Here is an 11105-nt window from a genome sequence, read left to right as displayed (position 1 = left end):
CCTCTACTACATGGTAAGACTGTCTGAAAAAAAAAAAAAGAAGGGGAAATGTCCTATTATGGAATAAAAAATTAATAGAATTAGATAAAAACTGCAAAGGAAAAATAAGAAAAAGGAAAAACATAGAGTAAAACAAAGAATTAAAAAGAACAAAAATGGAAAAAGAAAATGAGTCCAAAACATTCTTCCATGAACGAGTGGTTTATTTTCAGGGTTTGCAGTACTGGAATCCTCCATGTACAGGGAATTGATAGTGAGTCACCACTAACACTTACTTTTTCGAACTCACATTTCTGTGTGTAGATGCTGACTCCTGCTGTATCTTTTCCTGGTGGGCACATGTGGTCAGTGTTGTCCACCCTAGGGCTGTATTCACTCTCACTGACCCCAGTTTCCATGCCTCTCTGTGCATCCCAAGCCACTGCTTTCTCTGCCTACCTTTTTAGATCATGGTTTTTTGAGGTGCCCCTCTTGCTCTGCAGACTCCACTGTCTGTATAACCCAGACTGTGGCAACTACCCAAGCTGAGACCCTGTGCCTGATCATGTTTACAGATGGGAAAAGCAAGCAAACCATTGAGCTCTGGGCCACGTGAGTCAAGCAGTCTGCTAGACTTTATGTCAGCACTTTGAGATTAAGCCTCTTCCCAAAGCTCACATTTCTGGCCTGGCTTCTTACCCTGGAGGGTGAGGCCCTGGTGTCATTCCCAGCCTGAGTTTAAACTTCTCAGGGTATCTAAGTTTAGCTTGTGCCATCTTTATTAGTATTGCTCATGGCTGTCTCCCAACTAGTCATTGTGGTGGACGATCCCAGAAACCATGAGGCATAGTTGTTCTGTAGCTGTTCTGTAGCTCAGTCTTAAGCAATTTCCCAATTCCCAAAAGGGCTCCTGATTAAAAACTCTGAAATATGTCAGGTGCTGCCCTTCATTTCCTCTCCAACTCTACTCTGTCATGCAGAAGGAATATATATTTTTTCTAAGTAAAATTTCATGCTGTTTTTGTCCCTTACCATACTTACAAGCTTTTCTTAGGCCTAGTACTATTTGCCTGGTCCATTGTTTTCCCTGGAGCTCCAGCCCTCTCAGGTTTAACTTGTTAGTGGAGACCAGTCCTCCTCCCTGGGATTTAGGGTTTACTTTCTAGACTGCTTTGTTCTTTTCTCTGTGTTGTGCTCCATTTCCCCAGCTTCTCTGTAGTTCTTAGTTTTCCTGGGAGCTCCCTTGTAATTCCCAGAGATGCTCCTTGTTTTCTTCACTAAATTGTTTATTTTGCAGCTGCCTCAATTATAAGCCTTGCAAAAGCTATATTCTGCTGCTGGCCTTTACTCCCCTATGCTTAATGCCATCGTGCCTCTGTATTATCGTGATTGTGATATTTGAAGTATATAGGTTTCTAATCTTGATAAAGTCCAACTTACCTAATTCAGTTTTTTGTCACTTGAGTTTTTGGTGTAATATCTAAAAAGACATATACCTAACCCAAGTTCACAAAAATGTATTTCTAAGAGTTTAATACTTTTAGTTCTAATATTTTGATCTATAATCCATTTTGAATTACTTTGTACATGTTTTGATGATATATGGGTTCAACATCCTTATTTTACATGTGGATTATCCAGTTGCCCTAACAGTATTTGTGAACAAGACTATTATTTCCCATTGAATTTTCTTGGTTCCCTTATCAAAATTAAACAAAGCATAAATCTGAAGGTTTATGTCTGAATTCAAAGTCCATTGATCTCTAGTTATAGCCTTAGTTCAATACAACATCATCTTGATTAATGAAGACTTGCGATGAGATTTTAAATCAGGTTGTGAGTTTTTCAAGTTTGCTTGGGGATTTGCTTTTATATATTAACTTTTTGCTCTCTCCCTTCTCTTTCCGAAACTTCCATTATGCCTATATTTACCTCATGGTAAACTGAATTTATTTTAGAAAAATCTTTCTAATTTTAATACATTTATTACTTTCCCCAGGCTGATTTTATTTCATTTTACTTTATTTTTTAATTGAGTTTATTGGTATATTTTAGGTATACAGTACAATTACAATTATTGGGATCTTGTACCTTTACATGACAGGTCTTGGTTCTCATTTTTTTCCCCTTGTCCCTGCCTTCCCTTCACCTCCTCCTCCCCTCCTCATTTACAAACACTTTATTTCCATTTTTTCATTTTCTCATATTTTTTTCTTTTCCCTTATTACCTTTCCCCTACCCTTCCTACTTTCCACACACCTTTAGCCCTTTTCCTCCAATTTCACATTTTACTTTAAATGATATTATTTAATGCTTACACTTTAAAGTGTTACTTTTGAAATCTTTGTGTATTTTCTTGCATTTATGTTTGTTGTGATATGTGTCTTTGCTGTGTTACTATTCTTGTGAATCTGAGTAAATTTGTGTTTTAATTATGTTAAGGTGACTGTGCTTTGGAAGTATTAACTCCATTTTGATCTTTCTGTCATTACACAAGCTGCAACTGAACCAAGTGGCTTGTTCATAGTTACCTTGACAACTAGCTGACTGATAGCCACATTGCAAACTGTGTGTTGATTTGCAAATGAAGTAGTTGGTGTCCAGGACCATTTCCTTCAAAAATCAACATCTGGAAATTGAAATAATATACTTTCTGGATTATAAATGCCAATGTCCTCAACTACCATTTGAAACACATCTCATTGTGACTCTACTCTTTGTGAGTGTTCTTTCTGAAAAGTCATCAGCCTTCAGAGGCCCAGTCTAAATAAAAAGTCATTCAACTTCACCATTGGCAGTCTTGAGGGGCACCTTGAGTGGACTGGTCTCCATGGATTCATGATATTTTGTGCATCATTAGTACTCTTGGCCTGACTACTTTTCTTTTATCTATTTTGCCAATGTTTTCATATATTCCTTGTGCTTATTTAATGATTTTGTGTGCATTGCAATACATTGATCCACTTGGAAACTATCTTTGCCTCCTCTGGGTTGTCATTCAGTTAAAAGAAAAAAAGACTTGCCCTTCTTGGAAGAAGTATAATCCTGGTAGGTTTAGGTAAATTAGATGTAACAAAATCATACCTTTTTCTACTTTCTGTTAACTGCAAACAATTTTCACTATCCCTTCCTACTCAGGTAGAATAGCAGACTTGGACCTAGTGTTAGGAGCAGGAGTCTTTGTCTTTCTTACAATTTTCTCCAAACATTAGAGACAATCTGCAACTGAAACCAAGTGGCTGAAACTGTCCTGACTGACCAGAAAGACTGTGAAAATGATGAATTTTTCCAAACTTAGACTGTAGTTTTGGAATTATATTTCTTCGGTTTTATTCTCTTTTTAACCCTAGACTTATTTTCAGACACAGTTTAGGTAGGCTCAACATAGCTTCCTGTTTTGATGCTTACATGCAAACTTACAGATCCATTTTAACATGATGCCATTAAATATAAAGATTAGTAGAAACTCCAAGTGTGAGCTAAGCATAGAGTCAAAGAATCAGATGTTCATTCTCAGTATTATATAGAAGCCAGATGGAGCTGTTACATCAGTACAATTAAATTTTCACTGTTCTTTATTTGTGGATATTAGTTTTTCTTTGGCAGAGCTGAGGATTTTACCCAGGGCTTTGCACATGTTGAATACGTGCTCTACCACTGAACTGCACTTGCCTCTGTAATTTTTTGATGATAATATTTCTTTCCAAGATCAAGTCATTTTTAAGATATATCTAAACATATTTACATATTTTAGTGTCAGATTTGTTATGGCTTAGATTAAAAGTTTCCCCCGAAGGCCTTATGTGCTCATGGGTAGGCTTGACTGGCTGTTCAGAGATGGGGGTCTGGTTGGAAGTCATGGTGGGGGTGGTGACCCAGCAGGGTAGAGTTCTTCCTGGCTCCTAGTTTTCTCTGTTTCCTGGCCACCATGATATGAGCAAATTTCCTTCTCCAAGCTTTTCCACCATGATATTTCTGCCTTAGAGCCAGCCAACAAAGGACTGTAAACTTGAGCCAAAATAAACTCTCCTCCTTTAAGTTGGGGGTGTGGAGTATTATGTCTAAATGGGAAAAAGGTGACTAAGACAGTTTTCATTCACATCGTTTCACTTCTCAATTCCAGGATGTCTTATCTCATGCTCTTTCCTATGGAAATGATCTATAGAAATGATCCCTGAAAGTGTAGCCTTCAATCTTTCCTTTCCAAAGGGCTCATCTCTTTTAATTTAGTCAGAAGCATGTAATTATATTAAAAACAAATTTAATAGAGTAGTGCAAAATATATTTTATAGTAATGTATAGAGATGGAGAAAAATATGCTGTTTAACTGAATGAAGTTGCCAGGAGTTAGTCCTTTTAACCTACATAATATGATGTTATCATAAGCCTTAACCCTTAAATACAGCCTTGATACCGTCTAACATCAGCAAGGAATGTTAAGTTCAAGCTTGTTCCCAGAAGGAGACTCATTTTCTTCTGTATCTTCATCTTTGTCTAATGTTTTACTTCTGTTCATTAATTATTAAGAAAAACACGCTAAATTATATAAAATAACATGATGAGGCTGACGGTAGTTGAGGAAATAACTTGGTGAGGCTGAAGAAAGAAGCTAGGATCAGCCTACTGTGGATCCCACTGTCTGGGCTAGATCTACTGCATAAGGTAACCAAAGAAACAATGAGGGGGGGAAAAAAGGAGGGTCCACCTTCGAGCCAACTTTCTGGGACTAGATTCACCTTCTAAATAAAACATTAACCCAGAAATCCAGATCTAAATACAATGGGGAAAGGCAGCCAAGTAACCTAGCTTACACACCATCAGTCCAAGTGCATGTGCTCAGTGGTCTGCTGCATCCCTTGGTCTACTCCAACTCTAATTACCATGTCACTGACTGCAGATTTGACCACCCTTGTGGGCATTGAATGCAATGACAGTTTCTGTAAGGGTCATGAAAGGAAAGGGATGGAAAAAAGGATCAATATGTGTTATGTACCAATGCCCCAAGATGCATGTAATCATTATGTACTGCAAATGTATACTAATAAATATATAGGTTAAGAAATTAAACAAAAACACCAAGGCTCAGGGGAGGGGCTGAGTCAAGTCACTTAATGGCAGGAGTCATATCTCAGGCTAAACCTTCAATTTTACCTCAAGCCCTAAGGCTCAGAGCCCTCAACTCCAAGCTCCCTCGGTGCTGTGAGCTCTTTTCACTGGCCCACTTCCACTCTGTAGAGTATATCTTGTCTTTTCGCATTCAGATAAATCATTGATCCTGTTGCTACTTTTGGATGTCTTTCTCAGTTCTTTGTTTAGGACATCAAGAACCTGGACAAGATCCCAGACAAGTAACAATGGGATCCACTGTAGAAATACTCATGACAAGAGAGAGGTAGGGAATCCCTAAAGAACATTTTACTTCATATAATCTTCATGAAGGTGGAGATCTGAATTAGTCATCAGTATGTCTTCAGGGTCCATTTTGGTGATTAACATAGAACATATGATGAAAAACAAATTAAGTGTTTTAAGTCCAAATTTATAAGAAGACATAGAGAAGGTCCTTACAATGAACTAAATATATTGTGGGAATTCAGAGGGTTCATGAAGTCCTGGAGTACTCCATTACAAGACAGTGAATTTTCAGGCTCAGGTTCTGTCACTGGGTTTATTCAACTATTTTCCATATCTATTCTCTCCACAACTACAAGCTGTTTATGCATTCAGTTTCCTCTGTGTAACAGCCTCTTCTGTTTGCTGCCTGTTTTCTCTAAAATTCCACTTGTTATTCTTATTTCCTATCCCAACTGCAGTTTCATCTCAGGATCTGAAGCATAACATATAACACTTTTTAATTACCATTTTAGCTTTGCTTACCTTGTTTAGATATTATGGGAGAAAAACAGATGTATTGGATAAGTTTGATCATCCTTGGTCCAGAGATGGAAGGCCCAAAGTGTTAAGTCCAGGACTGAGGTGAGAATAAATTGGCTAGTGGAAAAGTCCCTATGTAAGGTAGAAACTTTGGAGTAGTTATTACCACATTCAGTTCTTAATTGACAGCTATGCCTTGGACAACATTGCTTTCTTCCTTACTACCACCCATCTCATTGCCTTGGGGACATCTGTAATACACAATAGTCTTGCTTGAATGGCTCATTTGGGGAATGAATTAAACAGAATGATATTCCATGTCAAGGGAGTCCCTAGTGCAGAAGGAGTTATGTATGGTAGGCAAGAACAACTGTATCTGGGGACTATTTTCATTAAGCATTAATTTAAGAGCAGATGGGGAGGCTGTAGCCCACCTTACTTCCTTGTGGTTATCTCTGAAAGTAGATACAATTTTAGTAACTCTTTTCACCTTATTTTGCTTCAGATTCCTCCATTCCATCTCAATTTTTGTGTACTTTTGAGGGAATAGAAAAAAAAAACTCCTGCTAATCCAGTGAATCATCCTTAGGCAGAAAATAATTCAATAATTTTATTATTAATAAGCATTATACCAGATTGCAGTGCACACCACAGAAAATTTGCTAAGGAGAACACAGACAGAAATGTCACTTTTTTCATGAAAGTAGGCATGTGTACATGCATGTAGGAAAATGTCATAATGCAAGCTACTATTTTGCACAAGTAATATGCAATAATAATTATAATAAAATTTATTTTAAATTTAAATTTAACCCATTTCCTATCTGTTCTCAAGATAAATAACACCTGTCCATAGTTAAGAGGATTTGACAGAACTTTTACATACTTCATCTTAAATTCACTTGATATGTGGAGACTTCCATATTAGCTAACTGCATTTATGAAAAACAAAATGCCTTATATCTCTGTACAATGTGAAAACAGGCACCTAGGTTAAATTCCCAGAGATAGAGCAAAAGGAGTTATATATCCCACATATGTACAATTCCAAGACAAGGCTCCCAGCCTCTTCAGAAAAAAATATTTCTGATTTGTAAAAGTGCCAAGAGGCCCTTACTTTTTTGAAAACTTGCCAACAAAAGGAAGAGAGAAAGAACATATAATTACATGCTTTCTAAAGGAATGATCTAAGGGAAGAGAGGGGTATTTTTCTTTGGGCACCAGAGAAAATTCTTTTTTTCTTTTTTAGATTTATTTTTCCCTCATAGTATATAATAGTGGCTCTCAGAAGTGGGCAATTTTGACCTTAGGAGTCTTTTATAATATTTTTGATTTTCAGAACTAAGGTAATGGAAGCTACAGGCATCTTGTGTGTAAAGGCCAGGGATGCTGCTAAAACATCCTGTAAGACACACTGCCGCATCAAAGAAATGCCCAAGCCAATATACCAGTGGTGATAGTGTTGCAAAACCCTCTCTATAGGAGGGTTAATACATAATATCTAAACTGGAGCACATTTTAGAGTGAAAATCTTTTCCATTAATAATTATGCCAGGACAGCAGACAAATACACGATGCATAGTCAGTCACACTGTCTGTGAAATAGTTGTCAATAACTTCACTGCCAAGAATTATCCTTAGAACTCTTGGGCCATTGACAGCCCCTTGGGATGTGGTACTAAACATTCAGCAGGTGATGCTGTGGAATGGAGTGGCCTGTTTTGTGTAGTGTTTGTGATTTTGCAGTGTAAATACTGCCTTTAATCCTGCTCAGAATGCTCTTTCTTACTTTGAACATACTCATGTCATCATTCTTCCTACTTTCTGCAGCAGTTCTGGAAGTCTTATTTATTGTGCTGTCATGAGCCACCTCAGTACTCTGAATAGACTCAAGCCATTCACCTGTCATGATCATTTTGACTTTGAGGAAGAACTAGAAGTTGTATGATGCACAGTGCCATCAGGTGAATAAGGAGGATGAGGATATACCATAATATTTTTGTGAGTCTGCATTTCAATTGGATGACGCTCAACAACAGCACTCACCATATTTTGTATCATTCCTCATGAGAAAGAACTTCCGCAACTCTTCAGAAGTTGTCAAGAGCAATGGGGTAAGTGTGCTTGTTGGAATGGGGAGTATTTTGAAAGGGATTAATGACAATTTATCTTTTACTGTAATAATTCTTTTTACATTTCAAACACACCATAGTGTTTTTTGTAATCAGCCCTTGTATGTTCTCTTTCAAGTTCAGAGGACTGAAAAGCAAGGCTACTTCAGGGACCCCTTATGCACTCTGTGGCCCTGCCATGTCTAAATATGGCATGGAGCCCTTGTATCGTGCCCAAAGATGGTGAATAGAATGCCAGCCAATCATCATGGGGGCAAACACCCTTTCAAAGGAGGCTTACACTTCACACTTCTGCTTAAATCCTGTGGCCGATTAGATTTTCTCTGCAAGTTTTCACTACCTACCTCCTTTTGTGGAAGGAATACTATCTATGATGGCCAATTTTGGTCACTTTTCTAAATTAAGGAATACCTAGAAACCTGAAAAAGCACTATTTGGAGAGTGGCCATGAGGGGTTTGTAGAGGAGGTAGGCACGTGAGTCCCTGTGCACAAGGTAGGGAAAGACACATCCCAAAGTGGGCAGTACTACCCCTTTGGCTGGAGAGAAAACAAAAATGGGTGGTGAATTGATATCTCTGCATTAAACATCAAAACTCTAGGCTTTCTGGCCTTTGGACTGTAGGATTTATACCAGTGGTCCTTTCCCTGGGTAGATAGGTTTTCTGCTTCAAACTGAGTAACACCATTGGCTTCTAAGATTCAGAGACCTATGGACTTGCCTTTATCACATTATAGCATCCTCACATCTGCAGCCTGCAGATGCCCTGCCATAACTGTGTGAGCCAAGTCCTTAATAAGTTCCTTCTCCCATATCTTTGTGCCTAGCCTATTAGTCCTGTCTCTGTAGAGAAGCCTGACCTAGTACAGTTTCTTTCCTTTTAGCCAGGTTCTGTGCTGTGACTTCATAGGAGCCAGAGAATATTTCTCTGCTCCTTGACTTCAGATTGGACTAAATGACTTGACGTGGCCAGTGAAATATTTGTAATGTGATACAAACAGAGGCTTGAGCAGTCCCAGCGTGCTTGGATTCATTTTCTTGGACTCTCCATTTTCCCATGAGAAGAATGTACCTTTTGGAACTGCGGATCTAAGCAAAAAGAGAAACACAGGCAGCTGGCCTGCAGCACAGCTCAGAGTCAAGGCAGTAAGCCCTACTTTAGTTCTGTATCGCGTGAGCGCCAGGTGAGGTGACACATATGTTACAGATAAGTGCTTATTGTAACCAGTAAATGTCAGGGTGGCTTGCTACACAACATAATTTTGCAATAGCTGATATCCTATTAGCTAAAATTCAGCCAATGATTATCTCTATCTTCTAGGGAGGCTGTTAAATGAAAACTTTTTTCTGCCATATACTCAATTTAAAAACCACTTTTAATTACTAAGTGAGGGTACAATAGATGTTGCTAACCACCAGCAGTGTAGATTACAATCACTTCCTTTTAAATAAACATTTGTCTTCCTTGTTAATTAGGTTTGCAACAGTGCTTGCAGAATCATTCACAGGAGCAAATGTGCTTGTTATATTCTTGGTATTTTGAGTCTTGTGGAACCTTCTTATTGTCAAATACGGAGTATCAAGGTATGGCCACCCTTGGTGCAGCTATATTATAACTGAATGTATTTAATATAATCATTGTCATTCAAAAATTAAAGTAACAATATAATTAACAGCATTGAAATGTAGAGATGTGTCTTTTTTTTTTTTTTGGTCCAGGGTTTGAACTTGGGTCCTTGCATTTGCGAGGTAGGCAGTGGAACTACTGAGCTAAATCCCCAGCCCTAGATGTGTCTTAACTGATAGTCATAAAAATCTGGATAGACTTCTAAGTAAAATCATATCTATATTTGATACATCTCAAAACTGTTCATTTCTGAAGTATTTATTTAAACAAGTTGAATAAAATCATAGGATTTAACTTCTTTTGAATAGACCCTATAAAATGTGCTTGCTTAGACTCAGGAGGAAACTCTAAATAGAAGTGACATCAAAGCTGATATTTGACTCACAGTGTCTGGTTTTATTATAGGTGTGGATGTAAAAATGGAGTGTTCAATAAAGCCATTATTCATTTTGAATGAGGCTCCTGACCAAAGCAGGGAATTGAAGAAATTTAATCTAAAGTAGGTAAAGTACATACAACCATATAGCTCCCCTCCTTGTCCCAGTGGAGTCCTGTATGACATGCAATGAACTATATGCTTTCAGAACTTGTCATGAGTGTGGTCTGCTAATGACAATCTTTTTTTTTTTTTTTTTTTTTTTTTTTTTTTTTTTTGGTAGCGGGAATTGAACTTGGGTCCTTGCTGTTGCAAGCAGGCCACAGAACCACTGAGCTAAATCCCTGGCCCTGCTAATGACAATCTTGATGAATGGACTGAGAAGAAAGAAGTGGAATGAAAAAGTTGGAATCCAAAAATAGAGTTGGAGAAAGGGAGTCGAGAAGCCCATGAGTCTTCAGTCTTTTGATGACAGATAGACGGGTAAGCATAGTTGACCTAACTAAGCGTGTGATTACAGCTATCCTAAGAAACAGTTTTATTATTCCAAGAAACATGGCATATAACAGTATCAATGTTATTCAGGTTATTTGGAAATATACTGTAGTTTTAAATTTACTAAGTACATTTCCATAATTGTCCTTAATAATCTAAGATTTCCTACCCATTTTTATCATTTAATCATCCAGATAAATTTTGTACAGTTGTACCTTGGTATTCATCAATAAGCGGTTCCAGGAGAAGAGACAAACACCAAAAATGACAAGTAGGAAACAAATTTTCCCATAAGAAATAATGTAAATACAAAAGAAAAAAAATATGAGAAAATGGATATAAAGTTTTTTTATATAGGGAAGGGATGAGGGAGTGAAGGGAGGGCAAGGGTATGGGGAAAAAGTGAGAACCAAGACCTGTCATGTAAAGGTACAAGATCCCAATGATGAATGTAACTGTACCGCATATCTAAAATGTACCAGTAAACTCAATGAGAAAAAAAAAGAAATAATGTAAATAAATTTCATGCTTTCTCAAAGCAAACACAGTGAACATTTTAAAGGCAATATAGAAAATAATAGGGTTGTATATGGTTACTTTATGTGGGAGATAAACCTAAAAAT

This window comes from Fukomys damarensis, unplaced genomic scaffold (assembly GCF_012274545.1).
Source record: "Fukomys damarensis isolate Sample0158 unplaced genomic scaffold, DMR_v1.0_HiC HiC_scaffold_18, whole genome shotgun sequence".
Lineage (NCBI taxonomy): Eukaryota > Metazoa > Chordata > Mammalia > Rodentia > Bathyergidae > Fukomys > Fukomys damarensis.
This window is presented reverse-complemented; position numbering follows the sequence as displayed.